This window comes from Panthera uncia, chromosome B1 (genome assembly GCF_023721935.1).
Source record: "Panthera uncia isolate 11264 chromosome B1, Puncia_PCG_1.0, whole genome shotgun sequence".
NCBI lineage: Eukaryota > Metazoa > Chordata > Mammalia > Carnivora > Felidae > Panthera > Panthera uncia.
In genome coordinates, this window is record NC_064811.1 from 68,508,111 (window position 1) to 68,535,911 (window position 27,801).

A 27,801-nucleotide genomic window follows, 5' to 3' on the forward strand; every position below is an offset into this window, starting at 1 on the left:
ATGACGAATGCAGATAAAGTTTGGAAGATAGAAAAGGTATATAAAAGGAAACTCTTCAAGGATATAATAGTTCAAAAGCAAGAGGGCATGAAATAGAACAAAGAAGGGACTGATTTTTAAAGAATATTATTGAGTGCAGTTCAGATGTGAAAATAATGACCAAAGGTGGCCATGGAAATTCCCATTTAGGAAGAAGGAATTTATTAGATAGTTAGGTAAAATCACAGGACAAATTGGAAAGTGTTGCAAGTAAGACCTGGAGGTTCTTTCATGAAGAACTTTTATTTTACATGTTGGAGTCTATGTTATAGATAGATTGCTCAGAGGTAAAAGATCACATCTATTGGGAAGTTGATGGAATGTTATATGCTGCATTTAATTCACTGCTGGCAGTCAGTGAATTGCTGTATACATGAAATTATATTCTGTAGTTTTTATTTACAAGTATTTACATGCTGACATAAAAACCTGTCGTTAGCAAAAGCTATATTTGACTAACTATATAAAGTATAAAAAGACATCCATAGGGATTACTCAGGTAGGTTTGGGAGGAGACCAATTTATTCCAATTGAGTACTTTCTTTGTTAAGTGAAAGTAAACTGTATGTACATGAAATTTGTATTTCCCTGGACTACATCAGCTTAAGGGTAAAAATGTGCTTATATTAATTACAGTAAATTATGTGGGTTTTTTTTCTGGATTTTTTGCTATCTACTATTTCATTATTCCCATTACCCCTTGTATCCCTTCTATACATTTCTGGGCATCTATAAGGATGACTCCTGTGATCTCACAAATACATCTTTTTAGTTGCTATGTTAAGGCTTTTCCTTTACATAGCATGGTCCCAGCAGGACCATGCTATATGGAACCTTCAGTGGGACATGGGCCCTCACCTATACTCAGCTCCCCTCCCTGTAGAGGTGCGAAGGTGTCTCTCCCATGTTGAGTTTTGTTTGTCATGAAGATATCAAACTGGTACTGTCTTGGTCTAGGTGCCTTAGGTTTTAGTGAAAAGATCGTGTATATATATATATATATATATATATATATACACACACACACACATATACATATACATACATATGTATGTATGTGTATACATATACATATATATGCATGCATGTATGTGTATACATATACATATATGTATATATACACATACATACATATACATATATATACATATATGTGTATATATACATACACGATCTTTGTATGTGTATGTATATATGTGTATATATGATACTGTCACTGTATATATGATATGTATGTATACATACATATACATATTCATATACATATGCATATACATACACATATATTATATACATATATATGTGTATATATATAATGATTTAAACCTAACTAGGATTGAGTAAATGGGTAAGGATAGATGGCTTATGATAAACACTTTGCTTTCTCTTTGCTGGTGACTAAGGTTTTAGCCAAGTTATTTATATTCTTTGGAAACCTTCTTTCCTGAGGGGCTTGCTTCTCAGTCCTGAATGCTAATGCATTTCTGTGTTTTCCGCTTCACCCCTTTTCCCAAGTCTGTCTGAAAAATTTAGACATATCAGAAGCCTGGAAATGAACTATTTAGGTAGAAGCTGGGGAGATCAGGTTGAGTGCAGAATCTTAAAAAATGAAACAAAACATACAATAAGGAGAAGAAGAGATAGAGAAGTAGAAGAAAAAGGAAAGGCAAAAAAGAAAAAAATTTAAAAGAAAACAGTAAACCAGTCTTCTGGTCTGTTTTCCTCCCTTGCTCCATATGTGGTCTTTCATTAACAGTCTAAATCTGGTGTTTCTCAGTTCAATATTTAGCTAATTTCCCTTCTCTTGGCATCAAAATCTGGTGTTTCTTATCAGATGGTATCAATTAGAACCCAACAAAATCTTTACATTTTACACTTTAGACAGTAGATACAATTTCATGGTTGAAATGAAATTAAGTTTTGGGCAGTGATAAGCTTAGAGGGGTCTACTTTGATTCTCCTTATTTTTTGTAAGTTTATTTTTGAGAGAGAGAGAGAGAGATAGAGATAGAGAGAGAGAGAGAGAGAGAGAGAATCCCAAGCAGGCTCAGCACAGAGACTAATGAGTGGCTTGATCTCATAAATCATGAGATCATGACCTGAGCTGAAATCAAGAGTCAGATGCTTAACCGACTGAACCACCCAGGCTACCCTACTCTCTTTACTTCGGAAGTGTACCCTTATGGTTGCTGCAGAGAAAGAAATTCTCCTTATAGATCTTTCTGATTCTCATCACCGTCTGCCTTATGTCGTAATATTTTTGTTGGTGGCTGGCTGCATCTTTATAATTTTCTGTGGCATAAATTTCTTTCCCCCTGGCCAGTAAGTTGCTTTTTTAACCCAGTTGAGCAGATGATTTTCACAGATGTTTCAGTGACATCGACAAAACCTGTGAGCTACCAAACACTGTCAGGACCTGGCTATGTGGACTGTAGTTCCTTTAATCTCTGGATGGTAAGGCTGCACAACCTTACAGGCAAGATGAGGCAAGCCCTAAATGCCAGTACATCAGGAATTTCTAAGGCTAGAATAGCTTTCAGTTCTTTTTAAAATTAAAAAAGAATTAAAAAAAAATTTTTTTTAACGTTTATTTATTTTTGAGACAGAGAGAGACAGAGCATGAACGGGGGAGGGTCAGAGAGAGAGGGAGACACAGAATCGGAAGCAGGCTCCAGGCTCCGAGCCATCAGCCCAGAGCCCGACGCGGGGCTCGAACTCACGGACCGCGAGATCGTGACCTGAGCTGAAGTCGGACGCTTAACCGACTGAGCCACCCAGGCGCCCCTAAAAAAGAATTTTTTTAAATGTTTATTTATTTTTGAGAGCGAGAGAGAGAGAGAGAGAGAGAGAGACAGAGTGTGGGTGGCGGAGGCACAGAGAGAGAGGGAGACACAGAATCTGAAGCAGGCTCCAGGCTCTAAACTGTTAGCACAGAGCCTGACATGGGGCTTGAACTCATGAACTGCAAGTTTATGACCTGAGCCAAAGTCGGACCCTCAACCAACTGAAGTGCTTCTAGCTTTCAGTTCTTAAAGAGAGGAAGCATGCCATGTTCATTTGCTAATGACTTTAGTTGAAGAGTGAACATTGGTTATAAACAGCAAAATTAAGAAGGCTATGGCAAGTTTCTGTGGCATCGTTAAAACCTGCTGGAAAGGAAGTTCAGTTTTAAAATTGAAATAATTGTAATTCACATACAGTTGTAATATATAATAGAGAGTGATCTCTTGTTCCTTTTTCTCAGTTTCCCCCAATGGTAACAGCTATAGTGTAATAACAACCAGGATATTGACATGGATGCAATCCAACAATGTTATTCATATTTCCCCAGTTTTACTTGTACTTTCACACATATGTGTGCATCTGTATATTGTATGTGTGTGTGTGTATATTCTATGCAGTTTTATAATTTTTTAGATTTATGTATCTGCCACTACAGTCAAGATACTGAACAGGTCCAATACCACGAGGATTTCTCATGTTATCCTTTATTTTATTTTATTATTTTATTTTATTTTATTTTATTTTATTTTTTAAAGTTTATTTATTTTGAGAGAGAGAGAGAGAGAGCATGTGCACGAGTGCATTAGTGGGGGAGGGGCAGAGAGAAGGAGAGACAGAATCCCAAGCAGGCTCTGCATTGTCAGTGCAGAGCCCGATGTGGTGCTCAACCCACGAACTATGAGATCATGACCTGAGCCAAGATCAAGAGTCTGATGCTTAACTGACCAAGCCACCTAGGCACCCCATTGTGTTATCCTTTTATAACCACACCTACTTTCCTTCTGCTCCCACGTTTTCCTTAAACAACCAGTAATCTGTTTCTTATTGCTGTATTTTGCCATTTCAATGAAGTTATATAATCATGCATGAAGTAACCTTAAAAATTTTTTTTAAAAGTTTATTTATTTTTGAGAGACAGAGAGAGAGAACGAGTGGGAGAGGAGCAGAGATAGAGATGGAGACACAGAATCTGAAGCAGGTCCAGGCTTGGAGCTGTCAGCACAGAACCCGATGTGGGGCTTGAACCCACGAGTGGTGGATCATGACCTGAGCCAAAGTTGGATGCTTAACCAACTGAGCCCCCCAGGTGCCTCTGAAGTGACCTTTTTTAAAAAATAGACTTGGGGGGGGGTCCTGGGTAGCTCAGTTGGTTGAGCATCAAATTCTTGATTTTGGCTCAGGTCATGATCTCATGGTTCGTGGGATCCAGCCCTGTGTCAGGCTCTGTGCTGACAGCACAGTGTTTGCTTCAGATTCTCTGTTTCTCTCTACCCCTTCCCTCCACTCAAAATAAATAAATAAACTTAAAAAAATAGACTTTATTTTTTAGAGTAATTGTATGTTCACAGCAAAATGAGAGCAGAAAGTACAGAGAGTTCTCATGTACTCTAACACATGCATAGCCTCCCCCTCCAGAATGATGCATATATTACAATTGATGAACCTGAATTGACACATCATTATTAGCTAAGGCCCATAGTTTATACATTTTATATTGGGTTCACTTTTAGTGTACATTCTGTGGGTTTGCACAAATGTATAATGACATATATCTACCATTACTGTATCACACAAAATAGTTTCACTGTCCCAAAAATTTTCTGTGTTCTGTCTATTCATTCCTTCCTCCCTGCAACCCCTACAACCACAGATTTTTTACTGTCTCTGTAGTTTTGCCTTTTCCAGAATGTTATCTAGTTGGAACCATATATATCATAGTTGGATTTCAAAATTGGCTTTTATCCCCCTAGTATAATTCTCTGGAGATTTAGCCAGGTTGTTGTGTGTATGAATGGTTCCTCCTTTTTTTTTTTTTTTTAATTGCTGTAGTACCCCATGATATGGATGTGCCACAATTTGATTAACCTTCCACCCCTTAAAGGACATCTGGACAGTTGCCTGTGTTTGGCTGTTATGGTTAAAGCTGCTGGGTCCACTCACACACAGGTCTTTGTGTGAATGTAAATTTTCCTTTTTCTGGGATAAAGGCCCAGGAGTACAATTGTTGGGATGTATAGTAGATGAGTGTTTAGTTTTACAAGATGCTGCCAAACTGTTTGCTAGAATGGCTATATCATTTTATGTTTTCACCAGCTATATATGAGTGATCCAGTTTCTGAACATAGCTTTGCCAGCCTTTGGTGGTGTCACTTTTTTATTTTAGCCATTCTGTTAAGTGTGTACTGAAATTACACTGTGGTCTCAGTTTGTATTTCTCTAATGGCAAGGGATGTTGAACATCTTTTTCATGTGCTTCTTTGCTATCTGTATATTCTCCTCATATGGGCTTTCATAGGACAAAATTTTAAATTCTGATGAGGTCCAATTTATTAGTTTCTCTTTTTATGGCTTTTGCTTTTGGTGCCAATTCTAAGAACTCTTCCTAGCTCTAGAGCCCAAAGAATTTCTCTTGTATTTTTTTTTCCTGAACATTTTACAGTTTCAGAGTTTTATATTTAAATCTATGATCCATTTTGAGTTAATTTTGAACAAGATGTAAGATTTAAGTCAAGGCTTATTTATTTTTTTTGCCTATGGATGCCCAATTGCTACATAATCATTTGTTGAAAGGCCATCCTCCCTTCATTGAACTCTTATGCAGCTTTGTCAAAAATCAGTTAAAATCATATTTATGTGGGCCCATTTTGGGTTCTTTATTTTGTTTCACTGACCTATGTGTTTATTATTAAGGTAGTCTATTTTTGTGATCTAATTTGATGAGTGCATGTACTTTACATGAATTCGCTATATTTTATTTTTATGGTCATTCTAGATTTTTCTTGTTGTTAAAAATTAAACTGGTGAATCCAAAAGCTGAGATAATGAAAATAACTAAAGTGGATTGAGAACCTATTATTTTCCAGGTACTACTCTAGGTACTTTCTTGTGTACGATTTAATTTGTGCAACACCCCTAAGAAGTAGGAACTATCCTTATTTTACAGATGAAACTGAAGCACAGAGGAGTTAAAGCTTATACTGCTCTTAGGTCGGAATATGCCTATGACTTTCAAGGTATGCCTAATATTCACAGTGTTAGGCAAGTTGCTACAGAAGGGTACTTATTTATACCTTGTGGAGCCCAAGCAATATGGTTCATGAAATATGTCTTTTAATACCATGTTGAAAGTTTATGCCTATATTTTGCTGACAAGTTGACCCCCTATAAAAGTAAAGATGTAATTAAAATTTTTTTTTAACATTCATTTGTTTTTGAGAGACAGAGAGAAACACAGCGTGAGCTGGGGAGAGGCAGAGAGAGAGGGAGACACGGAATCTGAAGGAGGCTCCAGGCTCTGAGCTGTCAGCACAGAGCCCAATGGGGGGCTTGAACTCATGAACCATGAGATCTTGACTTGAGCCGAAGTTGGATGCCCAACTGACTGAGCCACCCAGGTGCCCCAATAAAGATGTAATTTGAAAACAAAATGTGACTACCTACAAGTGCACAGAATTTTCTGAAAGACATTTTTGAATGATCTTTAAAGCACTTTGTTTACTTTCCCTTGCTACTTGATGGCCCTTACTTTGCTAATATCCACCTTATTATTTTTTTAATTGATGTATAGTTGACTTGTCCACATTATTTATGTTAAGTATAAACAAAAAGCATGAAAGAAAAAGGTTATTATCTTTGGATCCTAGACAGTGCCATTTTTTCATGGCTTTATTTAAATTACACCTGATACACATAGAAATTGTTGCTTTTGTAGGTGAGCTTAGAGTTTTTCTAATAGTGAAAAGAAAAATGATTTCTCCATGGAGCTCTCCTCACATGGATGTTAAGTAAAAAAAAATTTGAAGCTTCTTAAATATATTCAGTGGAAAGCCCCTAATAATATTATGAAAGTTTTTTTTAATGAGTGGTTTAATGATTGTGGTTATAGAAGTTATTTTTCCTTGTTACTGTAGTATTTTTTTTTTTTTTTTACTTTCATGGTGGTATTGACATTTGACATTTTTCTGTTATTATGTATTTATAGTTGTGGTAGGCTAAATAATGGCTCCACCAAAGATATCTGTGCCCTAATCTCTGGAACCTGTGACTATTACCTTATATGGCAAAAGGGACTTTGCAGAAGTGAGTAAATTAAGGATCTGGAGATGGGAAGATTATCCTGCATTATCTGAGCAGACTCTAAATGTAATTACACAAGACCTCATAAAAGGGACTTGGAGGGAGTTTTGTGAAGATGATGGCAGCAAGAGATTGAAGTGATGCAGGGAAGGAGTCCTGAGCCAAGCAATGCAGATGGCCTCTAGAAGTTAGGAAAAAACAATAACATGAATTCTTCCCAGAGCCTCCAGAAGGAATCAGCACTGCCAGCAGCTTAACGTTAGCCCAGTGAAACTGATTTCAGACTTCCAGTCTCCCAAACTGTAAGAGAATAAATTTACATTGCCTTAAGCTGTCAAGTCTGTGATTATAGCAACCATAGGAAACTGATTACAGTAGTCTTACACACAAGTAGAATAATGGAATATTGCAAGCCTAGTCTGATTTGTAGCATGCTGAAGCCAGGATCTCCTGAAATTTAGTGTAAGGTGGTTGATTGCATAATTATTTTTCTTTTGATACAAATGTCTTTAAAAAGGTGGCTTGCATCATCTTTGAGGCCAGGGCAACTGGAGAGAGGTGAGCCTGTGGGATGATATCCAAGGGAAAAGTTGACCTGAGAGGGATCAGGGCAAGCCAGGAAGGAAATTTCAAGATAGAGTTCAGGGAAAGAGTTCTTATTGGACAAGTCAAAGTTATAAGGAGAAAGAAAGCTAAGGGCAAGGTGAAGATGGGATAACAGAAGGTCAGTGGAGGGGGACATTGAGCTAGGCAAGGCTATGAAAGTTGGTATCGGTTTAAGACTCACTGGAATGATGAACTGAAGATGGCTCAAGGTTACTTTCACTTTGGTTGCCTAGCAAACAATTGTGTAAATTATGTCCACCAGAAAAGTATGCAAGCCAATGTATGCAGTTACCTGATGCCTCCCCTTGTTCCTTAAGGAGCTGCCACCCAGATCCTGTTGACAGTACTGCCTATGAAGAAATTTAAGAACCACTAGTTCAGAGAAGACAAGAAACTTCAGGTCCTTTCCTGCTGTTGAAACAATTACTCTATGGGTGGGGACACAGAGTACCAGTGCCAATAAAGGCATTCCTGCTTGTGTCTCAGTCACATATGTCTATGTTCTATTTTTTGTTGTGTTTTGGGCCCATGGCAGAACTGAACATAGCCTACCACATAAGCTTTCCAAGTGTTAAAGAATAATATTCAATGAAAGTTCCATTTTACATTCTCATTTTCTTAGCAATTGAGTTTATGTTGTTGTAGCTTTCCTCCTTTATTTCCCCAGTGAGGGGAGGAGGATCTGATCATTTTGAACTTGTCTGGAGTTGTTGCCAGATAAAAGTGGAAAGTAGAAAACCTTCTAGGAGGGTTGAGAGGGAGAGGAAGAGACAGCAGGGATAAAACGAGAGTGTCTTGTTTCTTCCTTTCCAGGGTGTATCCCAGGAAACTGTTAAGCCCCTTTTCACATTCCACATGGTGCCAAAGTGACATGGCACTGTCACAGTGGGATATTAGACCTGGTTGAGGAGAGTGCTGTAGGCCTGTGGGAGGACACATTCGGTGTAACACTGAGAGTGCAGCCTGTCATTATCAGGCTTCCTTGGAGATAAGGAAGTCTACCAGGGCCTAAAACAGCCCTCGTTGGGGCAAGGAGGATGCAGAGGGGCCTAGAGAAGCTAGGGGTACTATAAAAAAACCAGCCATATTTTAGCAGATGCCAGTGTGGCAGACATAGGGGATCATGTGAAATGAGGGATATATTCAAGAAGGTGTGAATATTTGAAAAGCAGGGTCAAATGTACATCAGACATCCCTTACATTGGTGCCACAGTGATAAGTAAGCGCCCCAAGATTTAGGTCAAGCAGAAAGCAGAGAACCTAAGTAAGTGATCCCTGAAATTATACCCCCAAAAACTAATCTAAAAGATCCTGAATTAATCTTTTTTAAAAGTTATTTATTTATTGAGAGAGAGGGAGGGAGGGAGGAAGGGAGAGAGAGAGACAGAGAGAGAGAAAGAGTTAGTTATTGGTTAGTTAGTTAGTTCACGGGAGGGGGAGAGAGAAAAGGAGAGAGAGGGAATCCCAAGCAGGGTGCACAGTCAGCCTGTGAAGCCCCATGTGGGACTCAAACCCATGAACCCATGAGATCATGATCTGAGCAGAAATCAAGGGTTGGATGCTTAACTGACTGAGCCACCCAGGCACCCCCTTAATTAATATTAAAGAAAAGACTGAGATACCTTAAATGCACATATGAGAGTTTTTGTTTTATTTTGCTACTGTATGGGAATGAGGGCTGGAAACAGAATAAATTTAGTTACAAAAATAAATTTACATTGAAGTTTTTTTTGCACATTTAAATAGGAGGTTACAGATTTTATCCTTGTCACCCAAGATTATTCTTTTATCTATCTATCTATCTATCTAACTATCTATCTACCTACCTACCTGCCTATCTATCTATCTACCTATGTATCTATCTATTTATTAAAGTAAGCCCTACACCCAATGTGGGGCTTCAGCTTATGAATCTGAGATCAAGAGTCACATGCCCTAGCCAGGTGCCCTTCCGATGTCAGTCTTTTTAAATTTGTGTTCTTAAATCTACTCCAGGACTGTATGCTTTACTCTCTGTTTTCCTACCCACAAAAATCTTCCTAAGTACTTCTTAGTTATCTCAAAGATTGGTCATCATTGACTTTATACTTGCCAAACCTAGTGCTTTCTCTGCAGTCCTTATTCTATATGATTTCTGTGCCAGTCCTGTGACAATCTGTCCCCAGATTCCTCCTCATGCATATTCTGCTCTGTGTTGTGTGCTGATGTCTGAATCCTTGTTGCTGTACTTCCTGGTCTCCTGGAGTTGTTCATGACTGAGTTAAGATGAGGAGAGGCAATGGTGAAGATTGTAAGGGAACCTCTCTGCTAACTTCAAAATCTGAATCATCCCCCCAAAAAAAAAAAATCTGAATCATCCCTAGATCTGCTTTAGCTATTGTTTTCTTATTCTCTTGATTTTTAGACACATTTACTGCCATTTCAAAGGTCTATGGATTCTAATTTTTTCATTATGTTACAATAAACTGTTCACTACCTTCTTTATCTCCAGCCTCAAATATATGTAAGTTTCTAAATGATGGCATAGCATGTGACTTACAGAGAATTGACCTTAAATAAATGTTTATTGGCTAAATGAGTAGGTAGAAGTATGGGATGAGGTAATAGAATAACTCCTCCTGAGGGAATTATCAGAATCAACGTTTTGCCAAGATTCTAATACTCTGCTGAGGATCACCCTCTGTGTTGCTCATCAGTGTGTGTCTTATCCCCAGGTGTTTTCATACAGAAAAAGGTGAGAAGCTTTGCTTTGTGGATAAGAGAGTTTCCTATACAGATAAACTTCCTGAATCATTGGAAAGTAACAAGACTGCATTGAAAAGTAAAGCAGATCCAAACATAGTACAAGTGTAAAGACAATGCTTCTCAAAATTTTCCTCTTAATTATCCATAAGGACAGAAGAAGGCGAATATGTATGTCTGGACCTAGATCCATAACAGTGGTATAGATTAGGAAGCCAATCTGCCACCAACGGAGAGTTTCTCTTTAGAATTAATTTAAATGTACATTTGATCCTACGATAGAAAAGTCTTCTACCTTGAATCAAGTTGACTTCCGCAATGTGTGGCCCCAGTTTTACCCTGTGACTTCATGTGTCTGCTGGCTAACTGCTCCCTAGCACTTGCTCCACATTGTCCATGCTTCTCGTTTGAGAAGCACAGCATGAGGGTACAGACAGATAACTTGATGTTGGCAGATTTCTTTCTAAGAGAACATTTTTGGTGGAAGAAGAGAGCTGGAGGCCACCAGGTGTTTGTAATAGGGGCAGGAGAGAAAGTTTGTCATGGGGGTAGGAAAGGTCAATGAACATTTAGGGTGGGAATCACTTTGGGTTTTTCCTTTGACTAGTCCTGATGTCTTAGAATTCATATAAATGAATTTATATGCCTCATATAAATACCTAAGTCTCTGTAATTGCTATTTGGCCATATGTCTGTAGCATGCTGACTTCTAGGAAAATATCACTTGGAGCACTTGCTATTGGTTACAACTCCCATGCTGCTGAATAGGATCATGTTTTACAACTGGGATTGGGGTGCAGGAGTGATTGGGATGAAACACTAGTGTGTTCCCTTCTCAAATGGCACCTCTATCTTTTTGAAACGCTCAATATATTTCACATGCTAATTAATGTGAGCCACAACTTTTCCCTTTAATAATTCTAAATGGCTCTACTTCCTGTTATGAAATTGCCAGCAAGAGAAGAATCTTATCTTGCTAGGTAACCTATGTATCCTGCCCCAAACCACAACTGCGAATCTGAATGCAGATTTACCATCTGTGTACATATTGTCACCGTGGTCCCAGACCACACGTCACACATCTGTTTCTTTTAGTAAGGTTGACATTTCTTGCAGTGCACTTCACCTTTGCTCTTACCGGATATGTACAATTTCATTTAGGAAAGAAGTGCTGAGATGGGAGGAAATAGAAGCTTTGAATACATTGTAAATCTGATATGCAAATTTTATCACAGTTGCATTATTTGCTAAAGTTCATTTTGAGGCACTCTGGGATGTGATTAATTTTAAGGGCAATACAGGATGTTGTTTGCTGAATTTATAGGCCCTGTGGGATAAATGAACCTTCCTGTTTCCTTATTACCAAGGGAATTTTTAATAGAAAATGGAAGCATAATAGTTAGAGTAGAACATTATAGTACCTTATTTTTACGGAGGCATAAACTATACTAGGAACTGAGCCATAGGATAAATGGGCCTATTGCAGCATAGGTCAAGCTAGTAAAATTAAAATGTGCTCAATTCTGTCTATGTGTACTTTTCTGTGCATCACAAGCATATCTTGTACCTCTTAGCGAAAAGGACCTATTCTATCCATCTATCTATCTATCTATCTATCTATCATCTATCATCTAATTATCTATATCAATCAATCAATGAGTCAGTCATCTATCAATATTTTCAAATGATTCCATATTTCCACAGCCATAATTACTACTTTCTTAAAAAAATTTATATTCCATAGGATTCGCAACAATCATTTGGCAATTGGTCTAGTGTTATTTTGTTTGTTTGTTTGTTTGTTTTTTACTTTCCTAACTGATTTGTTTAGGAAAGAGTACCTTGGGATGTTTTCCATTTTTTTTCTTTATTTAAATTCAAATTAGTGTAAACATACAGTGTAGTATTGGTTTCTGGAGTAGAACTGAGTAAGTCATCATTTACGTATAACACCCAGTGTGCATCCCAACAAGGGCCCTCCTCAATGCCCATAGCCTATTTGGCCCATGCCTCCTACCCAACATCCCTCCAGCAACTCTCAGTTTGTTCTATGTATTTAAGAGTCTCTTATGGTTTGCCTCCCTTGCTGTTTCTTTCCTATTTTTCCTTCCCTTCCCCTATGTTCATTTGTTTTGTTTCTTAAATTCCACATATGTGTGTTATTTTAAAGTTGATATTTAAATTCTATATTATTGCACAGCTAGTATCTTTTTTTCCTAACTGGATTATAAGCCTTCAGGGAACAGGGACTATAATTTACTTTTTGTATTACCCAAAGGTAATACAATTATCAATGAACAGTGTATTGACTTTCAATTATATAGGAACATTTTTTAAACCAATATAGGAAAATTGAGTTTCAAACTATTCAGCAGTTACTCAAGAAGCCAGGTGTATGCAGTCAGATTATATCCCTCTTCACAGGTAACTACCCATGCCAATTCATTTCATGAACATTATTGAGAATTTAATTTTTTTAAAAGTTTATTTATTTTTGAGAGACAGAGACCAAGTGCGAGTGGGGGAGGGGCAGAGAGAGAGGGAGACACAGGATATGAAACAGGCTTCAGGTTCTGAGCTGTTAGCACAGAGCCCGACACGGAGCTCAAACTCACAAACTGTGAGATCATGACCTGAGCCGGAGTCGGATGCTCAACCGACTGAGCCACTCGGGTGCCCCGAGAATTTAATTTTTAAGGGGCTGTGTATGGTGGAAGGGAGAATGGGTAAGTTATTTTTTCTTTGTTTACAAAACTATTTTATTTTTCTCCTGGGAACACAAGAAGACATATTTTCCCCAGTATCCCTTTGTGTCCAGGTGGACTGTGTCATTAAGTCCTTCTAATGGAAGGCGAGTGGAAGTGATATATGCCACTTTGAGGCCATAAACAGCCCTTGTTCATTCTTCCTTGTTCTTCCTTCCTAACCACACAGCTGGAAGGGAGAGCTTTTAATATGGTAGAACTATGGAAATATCATGAGTCCTGAGGTTGAGTACCTGCAAGAGTGGCCCAGAAGATGTCATGGCCAGGAACTTTAGCTCTGGATTTTATATGAGCAAGAATATTGTATTATTGAATAAAACTGCTGAGACATTGCAGCTGTCACAAGTTAATGTTGAATAATACATGAAGAAAAATCAGTAATAGGGATTGAAGAGTTAAGAGCTTCAATTAGAGGAAAACAAATGAAAGAAGAGAGGGAGGGGGATTGGAACCAATTGATTGGTCTTTGATTGGGCTCCATGGAGTGGATGATCAGAAGACACTGCTGGCGGTGTTAATGGCTGTAGGAACTTTAAGAAAGAAGGTGTGAAATATTTATTTGAAATGTTTTTAGAATATAGTACTTGAAACATATAAAAGAATACACAGTGATGTTTAATTTTGAAGCATAGTAATAAAATGAACACTTGTGAACACACCGCTGAGCTAAGAATCAGAACTTTATCATTATTGTTGTAAGTGGCAGCTGTACGGATAAATTTGATAAACATGATGAAGAAAAGTGAGTCTCAGAAGATTATAACATTTATTTATAAAGCTCAAAAAAGCATATTAAAAGAATGAGGTATTTAGGGATACATATATGCCTAATTTTTAAGTTGCTATGCTGTGCTCTTTTGTCCTAAACCTTTGGTAAAATATTTTCTGAATTTTGTTGGTATGCTGGGAGGATAAGAGCTGAAATTTAATGAGAGAAGAGAGATATATAAAATATGACTATATTCTCACTTCTCAAAGTGAGTTCTGTGGGCCAGAAACCTTGGCATAACTTTGGATCTTGTTAGTAATGCAGAACCTCAGTACTAGTGAGACCTACTGAATCAGAACCTGCATTTTAAGAGCATCCTAGGTTATTTGTATGCACATTAATCCGAGAAGCACTGGACCACAGCACATTGTACAGCCCATTCTTCAGAATCCCTGTTCTTCCCCTTCTCCTGAATTGGCCCCATATACTGTGTTCATTGGGTAGTTCCACAGAAGGACAAAAGAAAGGATCGGGAAACTAATGTCTACTGAGCGCCCACTTGGAAATACAGACATATCTAGGGTTACCCTTCTTTCCTCTTTCCCCAATCCCTAATTCTCTGTTATAATCAAGCTTATGGTAGCAGCAGTCATCAACTCCTCTAAATCCCTAAATCACTGTAATTGCTGTTTAGCTATATGTCAGTAGCATGCTGACTTCTAAGGAAACATCAGAACACCTGTTATTGGTTATACTCTTACGTAATGCCATGTTCCTGAAAAGGATCATGTGTTACAACTTGGGTTGTGGTGTAGGAGTGATTGGGATGAAGCACTAGTGTGTTCTTTTCTCAAATGACACCTCTATCTTTTTGAAATTCTGGGTGTATTTCACACACTAATGAATGACCTTGCTGGCTGCTAATGCAAGCCAGAAAGCATTAATTTGCTCCAGTTTTTACCAAGTACTGATGGATCCTGTCAGGAATAGGGCTAAAAGATGAGAGTAGACATTTCCTTAACTAGATTTTAAAAAAGGACAGACTCTTTAGTTCTGTAAAATGAGTTGACATGTGGCATTAAATTCATTGCTGTTATCTGTCATTGACTTTTCTGGGCAGAATAATGAATGCTAAACTTTGTTAGAAATATGGCTCAATCTTAATATCGCAAATGTGTTGGTAGACCAGAAGGAATGTAATTGTTTTATCAGAATGACTTTGGTTTGTGGAAGTGTAATTAATGGAAGAGATAGCTGATGCCATCAGAATTTTCCATTTATGTTTTGAAAATCCAACAAAAACCTAACAATGAAATATACAAAAAAAATAAATCATACTTCGGAATATAACAGAGATTAAAGAGTAACTGAGGTGGCTTCTCATTAAGCATGGTGGACAGCATATATGCAATCTCTACCACCGCCACTGAAAGCTCCCTAAAATGACAGCATAGAGATTAAAAAAAAAAAGTTATAAGTCCCAAGGGCAAAGAGACCAGGAGAGGGGAAAAATACAACATAATTTGGATGCGGAAAACAGATTGCTCTGGTAATTTATGGCCACATAATTAACTATCTCAAAAGTTAATGGATTAAAACAAATATTATATCATACTCTACAATTTTTATGGTCAAAAATTTGGGCAGGATTTAGTTGGGTGATTCTAATATTTCATATGGTATTGACTGTGATTCCTGAGGGGTATTTCTCTGCAGTTGGACTGATTTGGAGTATCTAGGATTGCTTTATTCATGCACTTGAGCAGAGGGAGCTGGAGTCTGGGCTTAGGTGGATCTCTTTCTCTCTCCATGCAGTCTCAGGGCCTTCCAATGTCGTCTGTCCTGCAGCGTGGTTCGATTGTTTCCCGGTAGTTCAGGCCATCTAAATGAGTGTTCAAGAGACAGGATCCGTAGGCTGTCACTCTCTTAGGGCCTGGGTCTGACAACTCGCACAGCTCCATTTTTGCCATATTTTATTAGTCAAAGTAGTAGTTTCAATAGAACAAATGGGCCAAAATAATTATGGCCATCTTTATTCCCCAGATATATGAATAGTAACAGACCTAGAAGATGAGGAATCTGAAACTCAAGCTAGCAGTGAGGGAAACATCCAGGTCAGTTGAGTGTGCTCCAGAGCCCTAGAAACTAGGCTTGGGAATTTCAGGTACTTCTGAAAAGAGGGAGGGGGTACAAGCAGGGCCAAAAATGTAAGGATCAGTTGAAAGTCTATATAAAAGCAGTTAGATCTTCTGATCCCCTTCCACAGTTTGCTGAGCCCCTTCTCCATAGAAGACTAGAGGTTAATTTCTGGAGAGGTTAAATGAAGCAGACTCTGGACTTGGGCATAACTGAAAGCAGGTGAAACATACAGAAAACAAAGATATTAGATTAAAATCTACACACTGTGCCATGAAATCCCCTTCCCCTCACCTCTTAAATGAGCTTTGATGATACTGGCAGGCTCTCAGGTAAAAACTGGAGGATTCCTCTCTTGATATTTATGTCTCAGAGAAAATTTCTACAGGTGTGGACAGTTAGGGGCCCAGCGGGACAACACCATCAGATCCACTGTCAGTGAAGTAGTCAACAAGTCACATCTACACATGCAGCATCTACTTGGTTTTTTAGTGCCTCATTGTTAAAATCAGCAATCAAGGATCGATAGACATATGAGGCAGGTTCTTTTAGAAACCAAACCAAATAGGGGTGCCTGGGTGACATAGTCAGTTAAGCATCCCACACTTGGTTTCAGCTCAGGTTATGATCTCATGGTTTGTGAGTTTGAGCCCTGGATCGGGCTGTGCACAGATGGCATGGTGCCTGCTTAGGATTCTGTCTCTCCTTCTCTCTGCTCCTCTCTTGCTTGTGCTTGCCTTCTCTCAAAGTAAATGAATAAACTTAAAAAAAAATTTTTAGATGCCAAACCAAATACGTAGAAATAAAGAACATAGGGTAGATAAAAAATGTAAAGAGCAAAATAAAATAATGAAAACTGTAATTAATATCCCTAAGTGATGAGAAAATATATTTTATAAATGAAACAAAAAGGACATCAAATAAACTAGAATTCTTAGAAATAAAGACTATTGGATCACATTGAGTAAACAAAGAAATGAAAACTTTGTTTAAATTAAACAAATAATTAAATATTAAATAATTAAATATTAAATAGAATATTTGAAAGATATATTTGAGGAAAATTTATGAATAAAACAACCAAAGAGATCAAAAATTTGAGAAATTATAAGAAAGTTAAAAAATAAGTTCAAGTGGTCCCCTATCCAGGTGCTAGAACAAGCAGAGATAACAGAGAAAACAGAGGGGAATAAAAATTGGGGAGAATTATCAAATAACAGGCTAGAGGCTATGGACTGCCAGACTGATAGGGACCACTGAGAGAAAATAGGACAGATGAGAAAAGCATCCACACTTTGGTACATCATCATGAAATTCCAGAAAATTGACAAAGAGAAACTCCCAAAGTCTCTGAGGATGAAGAAAATTGACCAGTTTTCAAAAATTGTACTCGATTTCAGATGAGCAACCCTGAATACCAGAAAATAATGGAATGACATATTCAAAATTCTGATTGAAATGATTTCCAATCTGGAACTCTGTGTTCAGCTAGGCTATCAGTCAAGTGGGTAGGAAAAGACATAATGCCTCTACCTGGTTAAAATGTGATAGAATATATTCAGCACGAAAAAGTTGTGAGTGATAATTTCTGTTTATGCATTCAATTCTCAATTAGACTCTAAAGTTCCCAAGGGATATGATTTTAATTTTGATTTGTCCTGCATAGCATCTGAATAAGGTAGGCATTTATAAATGGTGTTTATGAATAAATGGACTCTGTTCAGCTTTTTTTTTTTTTTAAACTTTTCTAATGTTTATTTATTTTTGAGAGAGACAGAGACAGAATGTGAGTGGGTTAGGGGCAGAGAGAGAGGGAGACACAGAATCCGAAGCAGGCTCCAGGCCCCGAGCTGTCAACACAGAGCCCGACGCGGGGCTTGAACTCATGAGCTGTGAGATCATGACCTGAGCTGAAGTCGGACACTCAACCGACTGAGCCACCCAGGCGCCCCGACTCTGTTCAGCTTTAAATCATGATTATTGGAATCATGTGCTGAATATAATAGCATTGCTATTATATTGCTAAATAAATATATTGCATTGCTAAATAAGTAACTTATTTTCTTAGTTGCCGTTTCTTGATACCATACCTATTTATTCTCAGATGTTTTTTCATGAATTGTCTTTATTTAGAAAAAAAATTTTTTGTCTTCTTATTCTCTCATTTGGTCCAACAGTTCAAAGAATTTGTGGCTTGAATGTTTAAGAAGAAGAGTGGAATATGATGCTCACATTTGTTATAACAAAATACTTTTGGAGGCTTTTATGGTGATGTTGGCCTGATAACACTAGGTACCAATAAATTAAAGACAAAATTTGAATTTTCCCTGTTGTAATTACTATCTGGACCAGTAATCAGGTGCTTAGTTACTCTCAGCATTACTGTTGGTAATAAAGTGTTTATGGCCACCAGTGAATAGGAGCTATATTAAATAAAGCAACAAGCTGATTGGTTTATACAGTAGAGGGAGATGGCTCTGGACCCTAGGAATAGCGGCTCAAGGAGAACTCAGGCATCTGTAGGAGGACCTGAAAATCAGAAAAGACTACAGTTAGAATTGTCAAAAACAACAGAGATCAAGAGGGACAGTAAAGGGAAAGTCAGCTTGGATCAGATGCAGAAGTATTCAGCGTCTTGAGAAAATTCAGACTTCAGAATGATAGGAAGAAAATTTGACCTCAGGTGGTTGAACAGAAATATTCAGAACTAAATAATATAGGAAGTCACTCATTAACTAATGCATACCTGTTTGTTTTTATTTGCGTGTAGGTAAAAACTGTAATTTCTTCTGCTTGTAGCAAAGCTTTTACTTTTTTTTCTTTTTTGCTTTTAAGAAGACTGACTAGATAATGTGGGATTTCTCATTGAGATAATTATAGAGGGTATGGTAAGAATTTCATATCACTAGCAAGAGTGTAAAAAAGAGCCTTCTGTGACCTCACACATCCTAATTAATGTACAATCTTATGATGGAGGCATTTTATTACTTATGCTCCCAAGGCAATACCAAGGTTGATTGCTACCACTGTGTTCACCCCTGAGCTAATCATTGACAAATTCTGTGGTGTGCTGGGAGCTGTACAAGGGCAAGACTAGGACATGGGGACAGTGAAGAATAAATGCCTTTGTGGCAGAGATGCCAGTCATCTCTTCCCTACACACTCTTTTCATTAGGGAATCTGCTTTCCTGTAATCTGTGGCAGGGGTAGCCTTATGTATCACATGACACTATGGCTGACTGGACCATGGATGGACATCTGAGCCAAGTTAAGCCTGGAATTTGGAGCTGGGATACTGAGAGCTTGATTCAAATAAACAGCGGTAGGCACTGGACCCAGGAGATGATGCAAATTTTGGATTTGTGGACTTGTTGGCCACATGCGGTCATTGAGAGGGAAGGAACAGTAGACACAGGTAGATTCAGCTAATGTTTGACTGCTGCTGGGTGGAGAGTGATAGTGATTGGCTTTTTAAATCCAAGTCTTATTCGTAGGAGTCCTAATTTTACTTAGGTACTTTGAGGATGTAAACTTCAGATACCCTCTACTTCCCATAGATTGAACGAAATTCTGCTCTTTCAACAGTAGAGTCACATTCATCGTTCCATTCAGTTTTTCTAACCCAGCAATAAAATTGACCCACTGAATACCAGTTAATATATGGTTACAGAATGCCCAGTCTGTTGCAATCACATGATTTCACAACTACTTGGATTTTATCTGTCTCCTTTAGAAGATTATAATTCCCTGAATTTTTAAACAAGGAATCTACACCAGTTTGTTTCACGTAACATGTGGCCAATGGCTTTTTGAAATTGGATATTTCCTGAGCTGTAGTAAACTTGGCTTATGAGAAACATGTTTAGTTTAATGCTCTAATATAATAAATAATATTCTTAGCACTAAATATTGACATATATTTTCAATAAATTTCCTTTAGAGCTGTTTATATGAAAAGCTTGGTGTATATGTGTGTTACATTGTGAGTATCCTCCCAAACGATTGATTGCATTAAGCATATCAGGTCCTTTATGACTCATAGAGGAATTCTAGAGTCAACAGCCTGCCTCTTAACAACAGGCATGAGGAGCAGAGCCTGGCAGCATGTGGCTGGAAGCCTTTGGTCATTATGGTTCCCAAATAGTCATTCTGATTCCAAATGGTGTACAGGGCAGATGGTGGGCTTCTCCACCTTTAAGAACATTTGGATGAGCATGTATCACTGTAAATTCAATTATTTGGCAATTGTTAAGTAAAATCATCTTTAGAAAATAAACTGTCTTTAGAGATATTTTCCCAGTTCCAAATTAAAAAAATATTGCCTATATAATAACACAACTGTAATATTGAATTAAGCTGCCTATTTATTGACTTTCCCAAGAGATTTCTTTCTTGCTTTTCCTGTGATACGTTGTAACATTACCATAATGGGACTTTATTATTTCTCATTTTCCGCATGCATTGCTCTGATAATTGGGAAAAGTCAGAAAATCCAACTATTGAAATGAGTGACCTTTACGTTTGGAAAACTAATTTGTTCTACATAAATATAGGAGCTCATGTTACGTCACTTAAAGTACACAAGACTGACCACTGTCAATTTAACTTTTTATTAAAGGAAATTATTTGCTTAATCAAAATATGTATACCATATCTTTCTGTTTGTTTTTCTTTTTTTGGTCACTTACCCTATTTTATTTTTTGCCTCCTTCTCCCAAAATTCAACAATTTTTTAAAAATTTTTTAATGTTTATTCAGTTTTTGAGAGAGACAGAGAGTGAGGGGGGCGGGGAGAGGTAACAGAGAGAGAGGAAGATGCAGAATCCAAAGCAGGCTCCACGATCTGAGTTGTCAGCACAGATCCAGACATGGGGCTCGAACTCACATACCGTGAGATCATGACCTGAGCCAAGTCGGCTGCTTAACCAACTGAGCCATCCAGGCGCCCCTGAACAATTTTTTTGATATTTATGTTTACATTTGAGAATTTAAAGATTTTGGATATAGGCAGTAATCAATGTACAGGAAATTAGCAGCAAAAGTGTCATAACTGATACAGGCAGAGAAAGTACATGATTTATTCACCTTCCAGCCCAGTTTCCTCCCAGAACTCCTGTTGGAGGAGAGAAGCCTTGTGCTTTAGGACATCTTGTTCTTTTTTTAGTTGTTGTTTTTGTTGGTGGCAGTGTTCACAGTTGCAAATTACATCAATTTGTACTTTTAGAAACCTATAGTGCTATGGAATCTGTCCCTAAGTACTTTCCTACTTCTATTTCTGCTCTCACATCCTAGGTTTTTGCCTTGTTTAGTATTCAGCCTAGTTCTTTGTCCCTTTGATGAGGGGAAAAAACATTTATATGTAAAAACTCTTCCAGTCCGGAGGACATTACTTGGAACTCTCCAGCTGCAGGAGAACTATGACTGAGTTCTCTCCAATGTCACTTCCCATGGTCATGAGCTGAGGGGGCCAAGATTCTCAGGGCCAGTTCCCACAAACCTCACATCCCTGCTTACCTTAAGTTTTGCCATTACATGATGAGACCTTCCAGATTATCCATTATTTCAAAAACAATTCTCCTGTCATTGCTCAGAGCATACTCTGGTCTGATGCTCTCTTCTGCCTTTCCCTGTCCAGACTCTTCCACTCTGTCTTTGGGAGCCTAGGGTCTGTCACCTGTAAGCGGCTCAACACCTCCGCCCCTTGTCTGATTGTTCCTATGACATTCTTGTTCAAGTGACACCAGCTTTTACTGGTACCACTCCCTCTGCAGTCCCTCCAGAAGTAGCTATGTTTTTTCTCGTGCTCCGTGTGCACTTCAGGGCTTGGAGGTGAATAGATGGCTTCTTATTTTTCTTCATTGCCTACAAATCTCTTTTTGTCTCTTTAAATACCTAGTTCTTTAGTTCCCAACTTCAGATGTTACCATTACTTCACCTTGTGGTGCCATCTACCCTCCTCTCAGGTGCCTCCTCTCACTGCTGGCTCCTGGGTGACTGTGACTGTGGCTCATTCTTCTCTTGTTGCTGAGTTCTGCTCTCAGCTGCTTCAGGAATCTCTTCCTCCTCTCCATTTTCCTGACTTGTATATTTACTTATATCTGAAGCTGGTATCACTGGTGACTGCACCACCTCCCACATCTCATTTTCCTCTTTGACTTTGCCTCCCAGCCTGCTGACCACTACCTCTTACCCTATATCCACTTGATAGGGCTACATCTTAAAGACTTCCTATCAATTGTTCCACATTTTGCTGTTTTAAACCTGTTAATGTCCTCCCTCCCCTTTTTTTCCAAATTAGATTCCATGTTTTGGCTCTATAGCCATTCCCTCAGTAACATCTTTAACTCTCTTGACCCCCTTCTCCTCCATTGTATGCACCTAAGCAAACGTGAGTCCCTCCTAGCCCCAGTTATCTGTGTATCCTGGCCCTACACCAGAGCAGGTGAATGGTGCCGGATAATAATTACACTATGCTGCTCACAGGCCTTGCCTCAGGTTTAGGACCCCAGATCTCAAAATCATCAGACACTCAGAAAATTCTATTTCACTTTTCCAGTAAATTCACCTTTAGCCTCCCTAGATGACTCTTTCATATCTTCTCTTTAACCCTTCAATTTCAAGACACTACTTATTCTTTCTTACTTTCAACTGATAACTTGGCTTTGTATTTCCTAGAGAAAAGAGATGCCACCAACAAGAAATGCTTCATGTTTCTACCACCCACTTGTATTGTTAGCCACATATTCTGCCTTTCCTCCTCTGTTGCTCTTGACTTGTGTTCTTGATCAGTTTGCTTCTTCAAATCATTCTTAGGTTTTCCAGGTCCCTGTCTTTAGCACATCTCTAAATGTTGGATTGCCCCAGAGTTTTTTTTTCAGCTCCGTAATCTTTTCTAGTTACACTTTCCTGAGGAGAGCCTGTTTAGTCCCATGGCGTTAAATACCATCTCTGTGCTGATGGCTCCCAAATTTTTAGCTCCACCCTAAACTCTGTCCTGAGCATCAGAAGTATACTCTGACTGCTTACTTAACATTTTCACTTGGGTGTCTTTTAGACTTTTCTAATCTAACGTGGTCAAAACTCCTAGCTTTCTCAAAAAGAAATAAAAATCTATTCTCTCTCAATCCTTCCACATATCAGCAAATGGTACTGTCATCCATCCAGTGGTTGTTCAGGCCAAAATTGTGGAAATTGTTGTTGAATCCTCTTTCACTCATTGTCCCTGTTGAATCCACCAGCAAGTCCAGTTGCCCATATTTCCAGAGTATATCCTGAATCTGACCACAGCCTATCATTTTTCAGACTTAGACCAAATTGTCACTATGTCTTACTGAGTGTACTTAAAAGTTCCTGAAATTAGCACAACTCACATGTCTATGTTTATTGTCCACTTCCCCACATTAAAATATGAACTCTTTGAGCATAGAGCCTTTGTCTTGTTCATTGCTGTGTGCCTAGTGCCTGTACCTGGCACATAGTAAGGGGTCAGTAAGTAGTTTCTCCTGATTAACATTTCAGTCTATGGAGTCTGTCTTTCAGAGTAATCATTGAACTATATGGAAAGTATTAAAAATTTACATTCCTGAAATCTGAGCAAATTGTCTAGTGTCAGTGCTTAAAATTTTAAAAAGGTAATTGATCATGCTGGTGCCTAGATTTCAGCTCCAAACTATTCATATGACATGACTGTAAAGAGATCATTTAAAAACATATATACCTGTGTATATATAATAACACAAAAATATATACAATTATATGCACATATGTGTGTGTATATATACACATAAACATATATGTACATTTAGTATATACACGCACAAGCTTACTATTTTATAAATAGTCATATTGTAGATGCAGTTTTTTCCCTTTGTTATTTTTTATTTGCTTCTCCCTTCCCTACTTGTCTTTACCTATTACTATAGTTCTCTCAGCCCCCAAATAACCATCTGCTTTGTTTTTCTCCTGAATTTTTCTTCTGTACACTATTGTAAGTATAAAGACGTAAATACATTTGTTATGTGTATTTAAATATATAGCTATAGAAAGATATTTGGTCATTGTTTTACAAAAATGGGATCACATTAAGCTTAATCTTGTGCACTTCACTATTTAAAAGGATACCTTTAGCAATTTGTTGCAAATGCTTCTACAAATTACAGGTTCCTATTCTTGCCATAAAAAAACTAAGACTCCATTAAAACACTCCTGTGACATATAAATGAAGAGAGAGGGCTGAAGAATTATATCACTCTATTGAATAGGCCCTAAATAGTAGTTCAAGTAAGAATAGCCTAGGGGTTATTAGTATGACTGGTGAGGGAGTCTTGAGAATTGTGTATATAAGTACGAGGACCTCTGCAATGTTGCTGTGGTAATGAGAGCATTGGTTTGGGAGTAAAATGGCCCAGATTTTTCTCTTTTTTTTTGAGTTTATTATGTAAATTTTTATTTTTTAAAAAATTTTTTATTATTTATTTATTTATTTATTTATTTATTTATTTATCTCCCTCCCACCCCCCATCAACCCTCAGTTTGTTCTCAGTTTTTAAGAGTCTCTTATGCTTTGGCTCTCTCCCACTCTAACCTCTTTTTTTTTTTTTTCCTTCCCCTCCCCCATGGGTTTCTGTTAAGTTTCTCAGCAACCACCTAAGAGTGAAAACATATGGTATCTGTCTTTCTCTGTATGGCTTATTTCACTTAGCATCACACTCTCCAGTTCCATCCACGTTGCTACAAAGGGCCATATTTCATTCTTTCTCATTAAAATGGCCCAGATTTTAATTTATATTCTGCAGCTGACACACTGGCTAGCCTTTGGCAATTAATTTAATCTCTCTGGGGTAACCTAATTTCTGGACAGAAGACTTGGGTTCAAGTTTATTACTAGGAATGTAATCTTATAAAGATCTTAAGTTATTAAGTTCTCTGATCTGCCAGCCAGAGATGGTAATAATATTTGTCATGCCAACCCCATAGGTTATTGTGTTGGATTCTAGGAGATAAAATATTAAAACATTTCTTAGATTGTGATGTGATTTACAAATGGGAGTGGCAATTATTTTTTTTCCCCTCACATATCAGTTGAAGGCTGTAACAGACATATTTGAGTGTTAGTTCAGTTGTTCCCTGTCCATTGTGGTAGCTACTAACCACAGGCAGCTATTAAGCACTGGCGACGTGACTAGGCCAGATGATACAGGCTGTAAGTGCAAATGCACCCAGGATTTTAAGACTTAGTATGAAAAACAAAGTAAAATATCTTACTATTTTTTTAATATTGATTAGCTGTTTAAATGATGCTTTGCAAATACATAAATAAAAATATTATTAAAATTAATGTCACCTTATTATTTTTTTCTTTTTAATTTAAAATTATTTATGTGTCAGGAATCACTCAGTTGAAGGTATGACCTTAGTGAATATGTTTGTACCAGGTGGGCTTGCTGCCTACCTGCAGCTGGCACACGGTGGGACTTTTAGACTCTTTGGAATTCCCTGTCCACGTAGGGCTCCTGTAGGGTCATTTCCAGCATGAGATCAGGTCTACCCATTTCAGGTAAATTATTGGCACGTGTGGGCTCCTAAAGAGCTAGCAACCTAAAAATGTTCTGCTGTTTTCCTTAATTAGTTTTGATGGATTAAGTTCCCTAACAGCTGGTTGTTTATATCATAGGAATTCAGGATGGCTCGCACATTCTGTCTTGTTCTCGCTTTGATTACCTGCTCAGCCTTCAGCTCTGATTCCTGCCTAATTTTACACTGCAGCTTTCATCTCTTTAAGAGTCTCTTGTGATGACCTTCTCTTAAATCCTCCATCAGCTGGGTCCCCCTAAGCCCATCTCCTTGTTAAATGTGCAATATCTCATGCCTGATGGCTGTAAGGTCATAACCAGTGGTCTGGCTTCACCTCTTGAGTTCAATCCAAATGTTAACAGCCTTTGTTACCACTGAGGCTGGGCTTTAACAAGGGTCTTGTTTGTTGTTTATTAATTTTTCACTTACATAGTATTAGGCTTCATAGTTACTATATACAGTACTGAGTAGATTGTCTTTTAATAATGCCACATTGGTTCACTGGCATATCAATAGACGAGGCATATACATTAATCTGAACAACTTGGAAGTATAAATGCAGAATGAATGCATTCAAAAGTGCGAATCTTGTGTTCACTAACCTTATGATGGCGATCATTTCACAATATACATGTACATCAAGTCATCACATTGTAAACCTTAAACTTATACAAAGTTATATGTCATTTATTACACACTAAAGCTGGGGAAGAAACCCCAACTATAACAAACCAAAGCACAAATCTTGAGAAGCTATACAGATACTCTAATAACATTGCCAATACTTAAGCATTACTTTACCGTCACGCTTTGTAAGGTTTTATTTTTATTATATCTGCATTTTGTTTCTAGAGTTTCAAGGGACCCAGTCCTAGTGCAGAAATAAAATGTACCCATCAGAATATCCACAGCTCACCTAAGGATGGTCCAAAGCTGGGAGGGAGGTATGTGCAGCTGGCTGGCAGAACCAGTATTCCAAAGAATGAGGGCAGGATAGAATGGTGAGCTAAATCAAACAAAAGTCAATTTGACTGCGTGTCCAGAAGATTAACTACCTGAAATAAAAGGTGGAGAAAACATGGTTTAGCAACATTATAAGAAAAAAGAAGAATGGTCTTGAACTAAATTATTAATATGCGATTTCAATTTCAGGGAGACGTGACTTACTTTGCTGTCTTTGAAAATACATACTTTTAAGCCACGATGTTATCTTAGTTGTTCTTATCTTACTTGTTTTGGCTTTGGAGCCAGAAAGATGAAAAGCCATGTGTGTTTTACTTTATGTATAAGTTTGTAAACAAACTGAAATCTTTCTTGTAATATTTGTAGCTTAGGGAAATATTTTTTTCAAGACTTAAACAATAAGAGGATAATTAGGTAATTCATAGTTTCCTCATCTATTCAGTAATTCATTACTCTATTTAAAGTTATACTTTAGAGTTCCTCTGGTGATTACACCTGGCTTGGCCAGTGCCCATGAGGTTATACTGGCTGGACGGTGTCAGGTGGTGGGGGTAGCTGGAGTGATGGCCTTTTGTTAGCCCCAGTGACAATGGTGTTTTTCACAATGAGGTGGACATTGAGGACTTCCAGCATGATGAAGACTCAGTGATGTTTTTCTACCCCTGCTTGTGTAGAGATGACTTCTCCATCACCGAGAAAGATTTGGAGACTGGGAAAGATGTGGCAATGTGTTTTAGTTGTTCTCTCATTATAAAAGTCATTGATGACCAAGACCAGTTTATGTGTGGAGAAACAGTTCCAGCCCCTTTGACCAACAAATAATTAGTTAATAAGTGCTGAAGAAAATTTTAGGAATCCAAATGCCTAGCAGTTGGAAATGAGCCAAAGTGGAAACATCAAATACAAAGTTACTGGCTTCTTCACAGGAGACAACCATTTTGTGGTTTGCTATTCTGTTAGATGGTGGATTCTTTCCACTGACTTCTAAGTTCATCTTCAATCAAAACAGCAAGTGCATGGCAGAGCATACCTGGATTTTGTGCTCAAAACTTTGAATTGGAAGTGTTCTTAATTCTCTACCTGAGTTTAAAGGAAGATAATTTCAGATAAGTGCTTTCTTTCTCTCAGTATCATTTTTTAGTGAGCTTGTTTTTTTATTTTATTTTTTCCTTTATTTTAAATTTAAAT

General features: G+C 37.8%; 1 pseudogene; it reads left to right on the top strand.

The window, feature by feature from the left end:
* Window positions 1-27,453, top strand: LOC125922383 (DPH3 homolog; annotated as a pseudogene).
* Window positions 27,454-27,801: the final 348 nt, after the last annotated feature.